Below are 17,810 nucleotides of genomic sequence, written 5' to 3' on the forward strand. Positions count from 1 at the left end.
GACCAAGTTACAGCAAGGAGCAAACGCCAAGGCCTATCAAGAAGGCCATGACTCTGTCCGAGATCAATATAACGAATAGGTCAACATCTCGTATAAAACCATCATCTCAGGTATAAGTGTTATCTTGGATACCTTCATCTCACCAAATTTTTTAAAAATTTCACAAAGTATCACTTTCAAATCACTAACTCAATCTTCATTTACTCATCTTTGCTCTCTACCCCTTAATGTGAATTTAAATACAACTTAGGTTCACATTAGGAATACATCATCAGAATCTTGTCTAAGTCTGACTTAGACATCCATGACCGAGGTCATCACGTTGGGCTTGCCCAAACTAAACACTTAAGGCTTGACCTTAGTGTACTGAGAGTACTATCTACTTTGGCTTTTCGCACAAACTAATCAAAACTTGGCTGGTTTCGCCTTGTTTCACATTGAAATATCACCTTATACTTAGTTCAACTCTACCAATATGGCAAGTTAAGTTAATCTCCTTGTTCACTATGGGAACATCATTTGATTCTTGCCTAAGTTTAACTTAAACATCTGTGACCGAGGTCATCGCGTTTGGCTCGCCCAAACAAAACACTTAAGGCTTGACTTTAATGTACTGAGAGTACTAACTACCTCAACTTTTCACACAAACCGGCCAAAACATGGCTAGTTTCACCTTGTTTCACATTGAAACATCACCTTATACTTAGTTCAACTCTACCAATATGGCAAGTCTAAGTTAATCGCCTTGTTCACCATGGGAACATCGTCTGATTCTTGCCTAAGTCTAACTTAGACATCTATGACCGAGGTCATTGCATTTGGCTCGCCCAAACTAAACACTTGATGCTTGACCTCAATGTACCGAGAGTATTATCTACCTTGGCTTTTCACACAAATCGACCAAAATAAGGCAAGTTTCACCTTGTTTCATACTGAAACATTGTCTTATACTTAGTTCAACTCTGCCATCAAGGCAAGTCTAAGTTAATCGCCTTATTCACCACGGGAACATCGCCTTAAGACTTTTTCAGTCTTATCTCACAATCATAAACAATAATTTGTAGTGAACAAAGTCAATACTAGTATTTTATTAATACTTCGGCTGAGGTTATTGACATCATTAGAGTCGAGCTCCAAATTTCGTCAAGCCACATTCCAAGGCCTCGACAAGCTCTTACCGTCAAGATCTTCTAATCTTAGGTAAGTTTTGTTTTATCTCAACTCTGTTTGCCTCCTGTATGTTCTAATCTTTTCAAACTTGTTTTCCTATGTCGAACTCCTGTCGTCTCGGACCAATTAATCTAGGCCGAGATCTTGTCTTCTGGATCTGAGATTTGCTCGCTTAGGCTGAGCCCTTGTCTTCTCGGACCTAATAATCTAGGCTGAGATCTTGTCGTCTAGGATCTAGGATTTGCTCACTTAGGCTAAGCTCTTGGTTTCTCAGACATACTCATCTAGGCCAAGATCTTGTCTTCTAGGATCTGGGATCTACTCACTTAGGTTGAGCTTTTGTCTTCTCAGACTTACTCATCTAGGCCAAGATCTTGTCTTCTAGGATCTAGGATCTGGGATCTGCTCACGTAAGATGAGCTCTTGTCTTCTCGGACCTATTCATCTAGGTCGAGATCTTGTCTTCTGGGATTTGAGATCTACTCACTTAGGCTGAGCTCTTGTCTTCTCGAACCTAATCATCTAGGCCGAGATCTTGTCTTCTAGGATCTGCTTCACCTAGGCCATGTTTTTCCATCTTGGATTTGCTTCACGTAAGCTATGTTCTTCCATCTAGGATCTGCTCTACCTAGGCCGTGCTCTTTCATCTTGGATCCGTTTCATCTAGGCCAATGTCTTTTCTACTTGAAGGTCGTCTTCATCTCATCGGGAGCGCTCATGCCCCCTTATCTTTGCATTCATTCCTTTTGGAAGGCTCCTCATTCCTTTAATCTTGATGCATTCTCCATCTTCGATGAACTCGTCGTCATCAACACTTTGATCTTGCACGATGATGGCCGTCTATTCTAACTAAGTTCGCATAAATGGTGCCAAATTATAGGTGTTGATTTTTGACCACACAACTAAACATGGAACTTAGTTGGTGAACACGCGGCATAATAGATTAAGTCAGTACCTGTGCATAAGAAGACAAGAAATACCGCGGTGGCTCGTTCACCTGGGGGCACTCCAACGATCAAGTCAGTCAATTTATCTCTCAAAGATATCATCAACTTAAATCAAGAGCTCACAACATAAATCACATACCTTACTTTTATAATGATTATTGTCCAACTTCCCCTAGAAGTCTCACTTTATGAGACTCTATCCTTTATAATGATAACATCTATCACAACTCACACTATTCAGATTAAGATGAACTTCCTCAAGAGTCCCATCTCTATCCAAATAGGTAGCTTGATGTCATTTAGGACTCTAGTCCTCTATCCAAATATCTCGGATTCCAGTATTACTGTACCATATCTCGGCACCATGGTCCGCCCACGTAGCACCTCGACTAACAATCTCGGCCACGTGTACTACCCAAAAAAATATGTCCCCACAAAAGTGTTTGAGACTTGCTGCGATTTTATTCTTTGAAAGTGTATAGAGTTCTTTTTTTAGAGTCAAATCAACATGGGGAATATATAAAGGAAAAAAAAAAAACTATTCTGGAATGTGAAAATATTGCTGGTTTATGAAAAATTGTACATCCATACATTGGCACACTTTCATTAGCCTCCAATGACGTTACATTTAGGTTGTAATGTTAACCCACATCTGCAATGATGTCCTGTTTTGTGCATGTTACGTTCGGTGTGCGTGTTACGTTCGATTGTATTTGTCTTTAGATTTGTGTTGTGTCGTTGTTGTAGTAAGTGTTTACATACGTGTCACGTTACGTTTCGCAAGCTTACTGTTTTTTAATTTTTTAATTGAATGTGAAAATGTTGCTAGTTTATGAAAAATGGTACATCCATACATTGGCACACTTTCATTAGCCTCCAATGACGTAACATTTAGGTTGTAATGTTAACCCACATTTGCAATGTTGCCGTGTTTTATGCGTGTTACATTCGATTGTATTTGCCTTTGAATTTGTGTTGTGACATTATTGTATTCAGTATTTACGTACGTGTCACGTTACGTTTCGCAAACTTATTGGGTTTTTGATTCTTTTAATAGAATGTGAAAATGTTGTTGGTTTATGAAAAATGGTACATCCATACATTGGCACACTTTCATTAGCCTCCAATAACGTTACATTTAGGTTGTAATGTTAACCCACATCTGCAATGATGTCATGTTTTGTGCGTATTATGTTCGGTTGTATTTGTCTTTGAATTTTGTGTTATGACGTTATAGTATTCAATGCTCACGTACGTGTCACGTTACGTTTCGCAAACTTATTGAGTTTTTAATTTTTTTAATTGAATGTGAAAATGTTGATGGTTTATGAAAAATGGTACAGCCATACATTGGCACACTTTCATTAGCCTTTAATGACATTACATTTAGGTTATAATGTTAACCCACATCTGTAATGTTGTCATGTTTTGTGCGTGTTACGTTCGGTTCTATTTGTCTTTGAATTTGTGTTGTGACGTTGTTGAATTCAGTGTTTACGTATGGGTCACGTTATGTTTCGCAAACTTAATGAGTTTTTTATTTTTTTTAATTGCATGTGAAAATGTCGCTTGTTCGTGGAAAGTCTTGGAATCTATGTGAATGAAACTCTTAGTTTTCATTATATATTATTGAATTCGGAGTTAGATTGTTTATCTGTAAACTTTGTTATGATGGCTTGTGAAGTGGGTTGTGAATATCGGAACCTTGGTTTGTTCGTTCGTTCATGTTTAGAAGCAAAACGACCGTATTGAAATCCAAGCATAAAAAAAAATAAAAAAAATAAAAAATTCTAGTGTCTAGTTGCTCTAGGTATATCTTGTGCCTCTTGAATTTGATTCTGGTCAGGATATCTCTTATTTTTTTGTTTACCAACCTGGCCGTCGAATTGCGCCCCTTCTCCTCTTGATGATGGGTTTCGAAATGTTCTCAAATGAACTAGCAGTTCACATTAGAATGAAGACACAAAACATATCTAATTTATTTTGTTTCCTAAAATTTTGCCTATTCAAAGTAGAAATCTCCAAATATCACGTGTATTTTGAATTTCAAATTCACATACACATATATATGATATATGATAACATTCAATTTCCTATATATGGTTTTGCCATTATTTATGATATTAACAACTAATTTTGAGGGTAAATGTGTCAATCAACTTCCCACAGGACTTATGGGTTACTACAACAACAACGACACAACACAAATTCAAAGACAAATACAATCGAATGTAACATACATAATGCATAACCACTTTGTAGATGTTGGTTAACATTGGATGGCTATAAAAGATTGTGAAAGTCATATCAGAAGCAAAAAACCTTACCTCCTTCCCTCAAACACTTTGAGTCCAAATCGGCAAAAGTAAACAACACAACCCCTAACCTTGACGACAACATCACCCATATCTAGATCCAAACCAACAACATTTTCAAAATCCACCGGAATCCGTTATCAATGCGACAATCACTCCCACGGACGACGCATACACATTGCATTTTCCCAAAAGTCTCCAAAAACTTAATAGGCTGAATGATAGAATAATTTATAATATGGAAACATAAAAAGGGTATAATAGTACACTAATACCATTTAATCACAATTCATAGGATCTTGTGGAACACCTTCCAATCTAAATTGGACTTGAAACTTTATAAGAAACTATACAGGACTTCACATTAAATAAGTTTTCCTAATAGGACTTATAAATAATTTTTTCTTTTTTCTTTTTTTTTTTTTTTTTTTTTGAAGTGTTACATCATAGCCGCCACGTTATAATTTTTTAGAAAAGTACACTAAGGAGTTTTTATTTTTTTTTAAAGTGTCACATCATACCTGTCACGTTATCACATTAAGGAAAAGTACACTAAAGAGTTTTTATTTTTTTTAGAGTAAAAGTTTTGGAGTGTCGCATCATACTCATCACGTTGTCACATTTAGGAAATGTACACTAAGGAGTTTTAAATTTTTTTTGGAGTGTCATATCGTTGGTTTGTCACATTAACACCTGTCACATTGGAGTATCACATCATGCTTGTCACATTAATAAAAGGGTATAGATGTCCACCAAAACACTATCAAAATAAAAATAAGACCACACAAAAAGAAACTCTCCACTAATAGGACTTAAGAGATTAATAGAAAAAAATTAGGACTAATTGGAGTACTTGTTTGTAAAATGAAATTTATTGGTAAATATCCTTTAATATAATTATAATTTTTTTAATTTAAAAAAAAATCATGAATTAGGACGTAAGATTTCAATTAGTAGATTAGTTTTTATCATATTTCGACGTAAAGTTTTACCAAAGAGTCAACTATTGAATATTTTCGAGATATGAAAGAATGTCGAGTTCCACTTTGATAAATGATTTAGTTAATTTGTATAAAGAATTATTTAATACATGACATTACTTTTATTCATATATTAAATTAACTAAATATAATTTAATATTAAATTCTAGTCGTTTTTTTTTTTTTTTTGGAACTTACTTATAGGTTTTAGTAGGTGAACTTATTGTCCAATAGGTCCTATGATCATTAATGACATTTTTCATCAAACACTATTTAAAAACGTTACTAATTGTTAATTTCCAGCAACAGTTTAAAAATTGTAAAAAAAAAAATATCACTAATTATAAGTTTTAGCAATAGTTTTAAAAAGTTGTCACAAATTTTCAACTTTCAGTGATAGTTTGAAAATTCGTCACAAAAAAAAAGTCAGTAATTGTAAGTTTTAGCGACAATTTATAAAAATCGTAATAAAAAAAATTCACTAATTGTTAATTTTTAGCAACGTATGCAAAAAATCGTCACGAAAAATTATTTTTCACAATGATTTTACTATAACTTATTTTTAATAGGATTTTATGGGAATTAAGACTAATTATTAGGATCTATTGATAATTTATCCTTTTTTTAAATTCAAAAAAATAATATTTTATATCAATTCATATAAAAAAATTATTCATATCTTAGTCTCCACAAATGAATTTCTGTTTTCGTCACTGATTAGAATTGATATGCCCACAATTGAAGTCAAATTTGAGCATCTTTAGAATATTGAAGCAGAAGGTTAACTCATTTATCAAAAGTTCAACGCATTAGAAATTCCAACTAATTCCATGAAAATAAATAAACAATTGCAAAAGTATTGCCATTAAATAATGCTATATATATCAATTAATGTACACACTAATGTATTAATTGATAATGTGACATCATTTATATGGTTTTGAATGTTTGTAACTTGTATAATAAATGTGATCAATAATAATATTATAACACTAGTTGCTACACTAGTTGATGCATATAGCACCACCGATTTCTATCATGATCTGAAAGCAATAACGCATTGTGGATCAACAAAACCACAAATCATTTAATTTATCAGGACAAGTAAATACGCACAACACAACAATTAAACGGTACATATATATATATATATATATGTATATTCGGTCGGATTGGTTTATATTGATCTTTTTGTGTTAAGTCTGACCTCCGACCGAAACATAAAAAAATTTTGTGAATTCCAACCGCCAACATCGTCCTTTCGAAACCGCCCCGTACATACTGGGGTCAGACGGTTTGGGTCAGACTTTTGGAAACTTTTCGGGGGGTAATTCTAGTTTTTGAACACCACTACATGGGAAGTTCTATTTTCACACACTTACTTTTCTCAATGTACATTATTTCTTAGTGCACACACTTATTAACTTGATTTTTGATTATTCTTCTCATTCCACACACATGATATTCCAATTATACCCTAACTCATATCTTGTACACACACCCTTTTCAACCAACAACAATGGTGAAAAAGGAAGCCACGGAGAAATCCAAGGAATCTAACGTTGGGTTGGAGTTGAAACTGCCATTAAAGAAGGTTAAGACATTGCTTGAAAGGTCTAATTGGTGTGAAACTAGTAATGGTGATGTGAGGTGTGTTTTTTTAGCAATGCCTGAGCCACCATCATCGTAGGGGACCAATTCGAATCAAATAGAGTAGTTTGAAATAGCTGAGACTAAAGTGGATGTTGAATCAAAGCCTAGTTTGATTGAATTAATTGATGTTTCGGGCAATCAGTCTCAATTTGGGTCTGAAGAGACTGAAACGAAGTCTACTTTGGCTGATGTTATTATTGAGAATTGTCTAAGGTCTCGAAAAATTCCATTTCAAATTGTTGAGGTTGAAAATGGTGACATTACCAAGTTGGGTTCGGTTGAATCGAAGGTTAATGCAATAGCTTCTTCAATTAGGAAACAGTGGTTCACTTTTGAGAAATAATGGAAGAAATGACCAACTAGGGAGAAACTAGGTTTAGTTTTTTTTTTTTTTTAAATGAAAAGATGTGCATTTTTTTGTTTTAAAAAGATGTGTATAGAAAAAATTTTTGATATAATATTATGGGTGTATTTTGATGTCCATTATAGTAATTTTGCTTTAGGGTACAATTGTCATTAGGGGTGCTCACGGGTCATGTCGGACCAGGTTTGACATGCATCCGTCACCCGAACCGACCATCTCGGGTTGGCTATGAAGGAGCCCGATTTTGACCGGCTAGATGCTCGCAACCGAACATGTTCGGGTTGAATAGTTTCGGTCGAAATGTCGAAACCAACCAATCTCCATCACCTTACAAATCTAGCCCAAAAAATAAAAACAAAATTTTAACTTTGTACATATATTTTTTTAGATGAGAAACAAATAAATAAATAAATAAGGAGAAAGAGACCCAATTTTTGAGAAGAAGAACTTTGAGTGAGAGAGAGAGAGAGAGAAGTGTGAAGACAGAATAGAAAGAAGAAAAGTTTTAGGGTGAGAAAGGAGATTGTAATGATAGAGAGAGGAGAAAGTGAGATCTGAGACACGGAAGCAACAATGAAGTGATCTCTAATGGTGAAGGCAGGGAAAAGTAGTGTCGGCATCGGTGATGAGCTGGCAGAAAGCAACGCCGGTGTTGGTGGTGAGGTGGCGGAAAGCGTTGGTGGTGAGTGGCAGAAAGTAGTAGTAGTGGCCAAGTGTGGTTATATTCTAACTAGTCTTCAGCAACCAAAATGAAAATATGAGAAAATGGAAAGAAAATGTAATGATGATACGGAGATGGAACAAGTCAATAAAGCCAGGAAGATGGAAGGTTGAATAAAGTAAGGTGAAAAGTTGTTAAAAATAATTATTTGTGCAGGTGAAAAGTTGGATAACGTGTAAAGAAAAAAAGGAAGGTAATGATGAAATTGGAGATTTTCAAAAAAAAGTGAAAGATTGTTTAATATATTTTTTTTTTTGTCAAGATGATAAGGTTGTAATATCTCCAACTAATAAAATGAAGACCCTTGGCAGAAAAATTCATTTTATAATATTTCAGTAGGATCGAGTCCATTTATTTTTTGAAATATTCATCCGTATCCGACCGGGAAAAAATAAAAATCTACATTCTTCATCCGTGGGCGACCGAAATGACTGGCGAAACCGTCCGTGAGCTGTCGGTTTGAGTCGGGTCAATCGAATTGGCCGGGTCGGACAAATTTTTGAATACCCCTAATTCTCATTAAAATGATGTTTCATTAAATGTGTGCATAGAGGTAAGTAGGTGTGTGAAAATAAAATTTCCCCCCTTACACAGCAGTAAACTAACACTACAAAAAAATTGATTTTTTGCGACGGCAAAACGCCGTCGCAAATACCCCAAACGCCGTCTCAAAAGGTTTTTTGCGACGGCAGGTGGCTTTTTGCGACGGCAAGTGGAAGGTCGCAACAAAGGGGGTTGCAAAAGGGCTTTAGCGACGACACAACGCCGTCGCCATTGTTTTGCAACGGCAAAATGCCTTTTTTGCGACGGAAAAATTCTGTCACAAATAACGTCTGAAAATCTTTCTTTTTTTTAGACGGCACTGTGTTGCCGTCGCTAAAGAAGTCTTTTGCGACGGCACAGCTACCGTTGCTAAAGGTTTATTTGAGACAGCAACCTGAGCCGTCGCTAAAGGACTATTGGCGACGGGAATAAAACTGTCGCTAAAGGCGTGACATTTCAGCCAAATCCCTATCTTTTGCGACAGTAAAGGGCCGTCGCAAAAAACCCTGGTTCATTTTTTTTTTTGAGACGGTGTGTGCTGCCGTCTCAAAAAAAAAAAAAAAAAAAAAGGCTTTATTAAAATTATTAAAAATATGAAAATCACCTATATCAAATGAAAAATAACTAAAAAAAAAAAACCGATAATTACATAATAATATAAATACATACATAAACAAAAGTTGGCACATAATAAAAATTCATAATGTTGTTCCATTCATAACAATACATAAATAAAAATTTATAACAATAGTCGATGATCTCACTACATAATGTCGCATAATACATACATAATGTTGTTCACAAATCTAAATAACATAAATAAAAATCAAAAGTTTTCGTCTTGATTCTTCCGGGGGTTACAAAAACAAAAGTTGGTCATAATCTTTACACGCCCGCATTCCACAAGAAGCAAACTGCTACTCAGGAAATATCAAAAAATAAAAAAATAAAAATAATTAATGACAATATAATGGTGTTAATATTTCAATTACAGAAAAATATAAAAAATTAACTACTATACAATTACAAAGATAGTTTAATAAATAATTTTGGCTAGACCGAAATCCGGCCCTAACTCCCAAACCGGAAACCCGATTGGAGTCCCGTCTTCCCCCACAAGTCTCTCGTGCCTAGGCAATCGTGCGTGCCAAGTTTCATGATAAACCGACGCCGTTTGGTGATTTTGGGGCGTTAACACCTCGAGTTCAAGTTTGTTAAGGAACTAGTTTGCCTAGACCGAAATCCGACTCTAACTCCCAAACCGGGAACCCGATTGGAGCTCCGTCTTCTCCCATAAGTCTCTCGTGCCTAGGCGGTCGTGCAGGCCAAGTTTCGTGCTAAACCGATGTCGTTTGGTGATTTTAGGGCGTTAACACCTCGAGTTCAAGTTTGTTAAGGAACTAGTTTGCCTAGACCGAAATCCGACTCTAACTCCCAAACCGGGAACCCGATTGGAGCCTCGTCTTCTCCCACAAGTCTCTTGTGCCTAGGCGGTTGTGAATGCCATGTTTTGTGCTAAACTGATGCTGTTTGGTGATTTTGGGGCGTTAACACCTCGAGTTCAAGTTTGTTAAGGCACTAGTTTGCCTAAACCGAAATCCAGCCCTAACTCCCAAACCGGGAACCCGATTTGAGCCCCATCTTCTCCCACAAGTCTCTCATGCCTAGGCGGTCATGCATACCAAGTTTCGTGCTAAACTGACGCCGTTTGGTGATTTTGGGGCATTAACACCCCGAGTTCAAGTTTGTTAAGGAACAAGTTTGCCTAGACCGAAATCTGACTCTAACTCCGAAACCGAGAACCCGATTGGAGCCCCGTCTTCTCCCACAAGTCTCTCGTGCCTAGGCAGTCATGCGTGCCAAGTTTCGTGCTAAACCGACGTCGTTTGGTATTTTGGGGAGTTAACACCTCGAATTCAAGTTTGTTAAGGCACTAGTTTGCCTAGACCGAAATCCGACTCTAACTCCCAAACCGAGAACCAGATTGGAGCCCCGTCTTCTCCCACAAGTCTCTCGTGTCTAGGCGGTCGTGCGTGCCAAGTTTCGTGCTAAACCGATGCCGTTTGATGATTTGGGGGCGTTAACACCTTGAGTTCAAGTTTGTTAAGGCACTAGTTTGCCTAGACCGAAATCCGACTCTTACTCCCAAACCGAGAACCCGATTGGAGCCCCGTCTTCTCCCACAAGTCTCTCATGCCTACCCTGTCGTGCGCGCCAAGTTTCATTGTAAACCAACGCCGTTTGGTGATTTTGGGGCGTTAACACCTCGAGTTCAAGTTTGTTGAAGAACTAGTTTGCCTAGACCGAAATTCAACTCTAACTCCCAAACCGGGAACCCGATTGGAGCCCCGTCTTCTCCCATAAGTCTCTCGTGCCTAGGCGGTTGTGCGTGCCAAGTTTCGTGCTAAACCGACGCCGTTTGGTGATTTTGGGGCGTTAACACCTCGAGTTCAAGTTTGTTAAGGAACTAGTTTGCCTAGACCGAAATATGACTCTAACTCCCAAACAGGGAACCCGATTGGAGCCCCGTCTTGTCCCACAAGTATCTCGTGCCTAGGCGGTCGTGCATGCCAAGTTTTGTATTAACCAACGCCGTTTGGTTATTTTGGGACGTTAATGCCTCAAGTTCAAGTTTGTTAAGGCACTAGTTTGCCTAAACCGAAATCCGTCCCTAACTCACAAACCGGGAACCCGATTCGAGCCCCATCTTCTCCTACAGGTCTCTCGTACCAAGGCAGTCGTGCGTGCCAAGTTTCCTGCTAAACCGACGCCGTTTGGTGATTTTGGGGCGTTAACACCTCGAGTTCAAGTTTGTTAAGGAACTAGTTTGCCTAGACCAAAATCCGACTCTAACTCCCAAACCGGGAACCCGATTGGAGCTGCGTCTGCTCCCACAAGTCTCACATGCCTAGGCGGTCGTGCGTACCAAGTTTCATGCTAAACCGACGTTGTTTGGTGATTTTGGGGCATTAACACCTCGAGTTCAAGTTTGTTAAGGAACAAGTTTGCCTACACCGAAATCCGACTCTAACTCCCAAACCGGGAACCCGATTGGAGCCCCGTCTTCTCCCACAAGTCTCCTGTGCCAAGGCGGTCGTGCGTGCCAAGTTCGTGCTAAACCGACGCCGTTTGGTGATTTTGGGGCGTTAACACCTCGAGTTCAAGTTTGTTAAGGAACTAGTTTGCCTAGACCGAAATCTGACTCTAACTCCCAAACCGGGAACCCGATTGGAGCCCTGTCTTCACCCACAAGTCTCTCGTGCCTAGGCGGTCATACGTGCCATGTTTCATGCTAAACCAACGTTGTTTGGTGATTTTGGGGCGTTAACACCTCGAGTTCAAGTTTGTTAAGGCACTAGTTTGCCTAGACCGAAATCCGGCCCTAACTCCCAAATCGGGAACCCGATTCAAGCCCTGTCTTCCTCCACAAGTCCCTCGTGCATAGGCGGTCGTGCGTGCCAAGTTTCGTGCTAAACGATGTCGTTTGGTGATTTTGGGGCGGTAACACCTCGAGTCCAAGTTTGTTAAGGAACTAGTTTGCCTAGACCGAAATCTGACTCTAACTTCCAAACCGGGAACCCGATTGCAGCCCCGTCTTCTCCCACAAGTCTCTCGTGCCTAGACGGTCGTGCATGGCAAGTTTCGGACTAAACCGATGCCATTTGATGATTTTGGGTTGTAAACACCTCGAGTTCAAGTTTGTTAAGGCAATAGTTTGCCTAGTTGGAAATCCGGCCCTAACTCCCAAATCGGGAACCCGATTCGAGCCCCGCCTTCCCCCACAAGTCTCTCGTGCCTAGGCAGTCGTGCATGCCAAGTTTCGTGCCAAACCGACGCCGTTTGGTGATTTTGGGGCATTAACACCTCGAGTTCAAGTTTGTTAAGGAACTAGTTTGCCTAGACCAAAACCCGACTCTAACTCCCAAACTGGGAACCCGATTGGAGCCCCGTCTTCTCCCACAAGTCTCTCGTTTCTAGGCGGTCGTGCATGCGAGGTTTCTTGCTAAACCGACGCCGTTTGGTTATTTTGGGGCGTTAACACCTCGAGTTCAAGTTTGTTAAGGAACTTGTTTGCCTAGACCGAAATCTGAATCTAACTCCCAAACTGGGAACCCGATTGGAGCCTCGTCTTCTCCCACAAGTCTCTCATGCCTAGGCGGTCGTGCGGGCCATGTTTTGTGCAAAACCGACGTCGTTTGGTGATTTTGGGGCGTTAACACCTCGAGTTCAAGTTTGTTAAGGAACTAATTTGCCTAGACCAAAATCCTACTCTAACTCCCAAACCGGGAACCCGATTTGAGCCCCGTCTTCTCCCACAAGTCTCTCGTGCCTAGGGGGTCGTGCGTGCCAAGTTTCGGGCAAAACCAATGCCGTTTGGTGATTTTGGGGTGTTAACACCTCGAGTTGAAGTTTGTTAAGGCACTAGTTTGCCTAGACCGAAATCCGGCCCTAACTCCCAAACTGGGATCCCGATTCCAGCCCCGTCTTCTCCCACAAGTCTCTCGTGCTTAGGCGGCCGTGCATGCCTAGTTTCGTGCTAAACCGACGCTGTTTGGTGATTTTGGGGCGTTAACACCTCGAGTTCAAGTTTGTTAAGGAACTAGTTTGCCTAGACCGAAATCCGATTCTAACTCCCAAACCGGGAACCCGATTGGAGCCCCGTCTTCTCCCACAAGTCTCTCGTGCCTAGGCGGTCGTGCATGCCAAGTTTCGTGTTAAACCGATGCCGTTTGGTGATTTTGGGACGTTAACACCTCGAGTTCAAGTTTGTTAAGGAACTAGTTTGCCTAGACCGAAATCCGACTCTAGCTCCCAAACCGGGAACCCAATTGCAGCCCCGTCTTCTCCCACAAGTCTCTCGTGCCTAGGCGGTTGTGCGTGCCAATTTTCGTGCTAAACCGACGCCGTTTGGTGATTTTGGGGCGTTAACACCTCGCGTTCAAGTTTGTTAAGAAACTAGTTTGCCTAGACCGAAATCCGACTCTAACTCCCAAACTGGGAACCCGATTGGAGCCCCGTCTTCTCCCACAAGTCTCTCGTGCCTAGGCGGTCATGCGTGCCAAGTTTTGTGCTAAACCGACACCGTTTGGTGATTTTGGGGCGTTAACACCTCGAGTTCAAGTTTGTTATGGCACTAGTTTGCCTGGACCGAAATCCGGCCCTAACTCCCAAACTGGGAACCCGATTCTAGCCTCGTCTTCTCCCACAAGTCTCTCGTGCCTAGGCGGTCGTGCATGCCAGGTTTCGTGCTAAACCGACGTCGTTTGGTGATTTTGGGGCATTAACACCTCGAGTTCAAGTTTGTTAGGGAACTAGTTTGCCTAGACTGAAATCCGATTCTAACTCCCAAACCAGGAACCCGATTGGAGCCCCGTCTTCTCCCACAAGTCTCTCGTGCGTAGGCGGTCGTGCGTGCCAAGTTTCGTGTTAAGCCGACGCCGTTTGGTGATTTTGGGGCGTTAACACCTCGAGTTCAAGTTTGTTAAGAAACTAGTTTACCTAGACCGAAATCTGACTCTAGCTCCCAAACCGGGAACCCGATTGGAGCCCCGTCTTCTCCCACAAGTCTCTCGTGCCTAGGCAGTCGTGCTTGCCAATTTTCGTGCTAAACCGACGTCGTTTGGTGATTTTGGGGGGTTAACACCTCGAGTTCAAGTTTGTTAAGAAACTAGTTTGCCTAGACCGAAATCCGACTCTAACTCCCAAACTGGGAACCCGATTGGAGCCCCGTCTTCTCCCACAAGTCTCTCGTGCCTAGGCGGTCGTGCATGCCAAGTTTTGTACTAAACCGACGCCATTTGGTTATTTTGGGGCGTTAACACCTCGAGTTCAAGTTTGTTAAGGCACTAGTTTGCCTAGACCGAAATCCGACTCTAACTCCCAAACCGGGAACCCGATTAGAGCCCCGCTTTCTTCCACAAATCTCTGAACTTAGAATGTTAAGAATGCAAAAATACATTTTAGCTTAGAATGCAAAGATACATTTTATACCTAATCTTCTGGTGGTGGTGTATATGGATTCTCGTCTTCTGCAGATTCCCTAAATGCCCGGTGGCCACTCGATGCATCAGGAACCTATGATAGTCAATGCATAATGTGTTAATCATATTCGAATTTTATACATAATGTTCTGTGAAAATTGAACTATCAAACAATGTAATTTATGTCGAACCTGTCTGTTGGGATCTACACTCACCCCCTTGTGACACTAAGGCCATCATCTCTGCTCTCATCTGCTGTAAATGTGTAGCGAACTCTGCTCGCAGCTCCTCCCTCAACTCATCCCTTAGCTCTACACAAACTTGCTGGGTGATCTGAACAATAGTCGATGGCTGGGTTGTTGACTGTGATGGCCCAGGACCATCTTTATACACCGCTTTCCGAGGCACAGTTCTCCCGTATGTGCGACAATATCCATGTCCGTCATGACCTACCAACTCATGGAAAATGGCATTCCTAGTCTCCAAAGTCCGGCAATCCTCAGGTAGCATAGAGAGTTGACGATTAAACTCATCATGTATTGCATAAGACATACAAGTATATGCCAAATTAAGATGGTTGACACACAAAAAATAAAAAATAAACTTTAAATACAATCAAAGATGTTTGGAACCTACCAAGGTCTGGATAACCTCTGGGTCATCTACTCTACGCGTCATAAGCCAAACATTCATCTTATCAGTAGACTCCTCCTTATTGGTCATCTATATTTTTTTAGAAATATGAAAATTAGAATCCAAATAATTTGCAAATATACAATGTTTATTTATATATAAAAATAAAACAATAAAATATAAACCTCATGCCGTATTTGAGCGAAAGTAGTACGCCCTGTGGTATGAGCTATGCCGTGAGCTCTCTGATTTTTAGCGTTCCTAGTTGCAATTTTCTATAACAGGTTCAACAAATGTAAGTATATAAATATGATTCATATATTTACATACATATAACTTATTTGTATATCTCAGCATCGGAAGTATGCCAATACTCCACAAGTTCTTCCCACTGGCTTGGCACAATGTGCAAAGGAACATCATCCTTCAGATTAGGATCAGAACTTCTAGGCTTGAAATACTTAATCGTAATCTTGTTCTTGTGATCCTTCCATATGCTGTTGCAGTTTTTCATGCAGATTGGCTTGTACTCCTCTAGACATATATTCAAATTGTCCTATAAAACACAATTTCAAAGTTTAAATAATAATAACACAATTTTGGAATTCAAATTTTTGGACAAAAATATACTACCTTCACATCCTTCCAAATAGCATCAACAATATCATCAAGCACATTGTTCTAGTCAAGAAAAGTAAGAGGAACAATGTTACCATTCCGCACAATAATGCCAAATTGAGTAGTTAACTTAGCCACGTTATCCCCTATTGGGCAGTAATTTTCATCAAATTGTATGTCCAGCTTTTTACCAGTCCCCCACTCCCTAATGCCCTTGGCACATCCTCTACCACGCCTAGTCGAGGTTGATGAAGAACTAACATGAACTGCGAGATACAATAACAATAAACAATATGCAATGATAATAAACAAATGCAAATTTGAATAACATGAATACAAATCGAATTCTTATACTTGAGGTGGGCTGTGAAGAAGTCGAAGGGTCTGCAAAATACAATGAGAATAAACAAGTTATATATAATGAGAATAAATAATGTATGTTTAAATAATTTTCATATAAATCAAAGCAAATTTATATACCTGGGGATGGCTCATAAGCTGATGACTCTAGTCGGGATGATAGCTGCTGTGGTGCCACTGATGGTGGTCGATGCGGTGGTACTAATGGCCCTTCTGATGGTGGTCGCTGGGATGCCTCCTCTAATCGTGGTGCTAGTAATAGTGGTCACTGCAATGGCTGGTCAGATGGTGGTGGCACTACTGGCCGTTACGATGGTGGCCGATGTGATGCCTCCTCTGATGGTGGTGCTACTGATGTCCTGTTATGTAGCACATCAGACATCATCCGCCGGGAATGATCAGGCTTCCTCTTCCTTCCCATAATAATCTGCAAGCAATATAACATTAATTGACATTAGAAACATAGACAATGGTTTGTCATCAACTATAATATGACATTAATTGAACTAATACAATTACAAAGGCAAAGTAAATTACGAAACTGAAGATTAACTACAACATTGGCCTTAATTGAATTACTAATGTTGATTAAATATCAGCCTATTTGAACGTCAACTGTTTCCCCTTCTGCGGCTTCCCTCACCCAACCAACTTCTTCATCACGAAGCATTATATTTTCTTCCAATCGTTGGCTCATATATGGCTCGATTTGTGGATCAGTCGAACTCATATCAAATAAACCTCTTTGAGACATCTTCACCACCACTTGCCAGTCTGGTTGTAAGGGGTCTGCAACATACCAAACTTGCTCTGCTTGGGATGCCAAGATGAAAGGTTCAATGGTAATTCGATCATCTCGATACAACAAATGATTGAAGTTCACTAACGTGAAACTGAAGACATTTTCTTTCTTTCCATGAATGTTGTCAATCCAATCACACTTAAACAACACATGTTTCTTCTCATTGGAATATCGAATCTCAACAATATCTGTCAATTGTCGATAATAGTACACAGACCCCACACGAGGATTCTTGTCTTTCCGACTAGCATAACTTATGGTATCTACCTTCAAAGCTACACCACAATTTTGTGTGGCTCGACGATCATCCATGGCCTTTACTTGATACCGAAACCCATTCAGTATATACCCGTTGAACCTCCTTGCCAGGTTATGAGGACCATTTGCTAATAGAATAATCTCTTCAAAAAATATGACATCAGTAGTCCTTTGCAAAGTTTGGACCTATTTGAAAGGAAAATGTAAAATTTAAAATGTAGTTCGACTTAAGTAACTAGAATCTATAGACTTAAATACGTACATGTTCCTTGAACCAAATGTGAAAAGTTTCAAAATGTTCACGCCAAAGCTGATGATCATCGACACGAGGCATTTTGAGCTGAAGTAGTTCAAGGTGTTTGCTGTGTAGATTGAAAATTTAGCAATACAAAAAATTTGGTTGAAAATTCAAAAAAACATAATAAAATATTGAGTGAGTAACTTAACCTACTTTATGAATGGTTG

Source organism: Camellia sinensis, chromosome 7 (genome assembly GCF_055761805.1).
Source record: "Camellia sinensis isolate YWXY chromosome 7, ASM5576180v1, whole genome shotgun sequence".
NCBI lineage: Eukaryota > Viridiplantae > Streptophyta > Magnoliopsida > Ericales > Theaceae > Camellia > Camellia sinensis.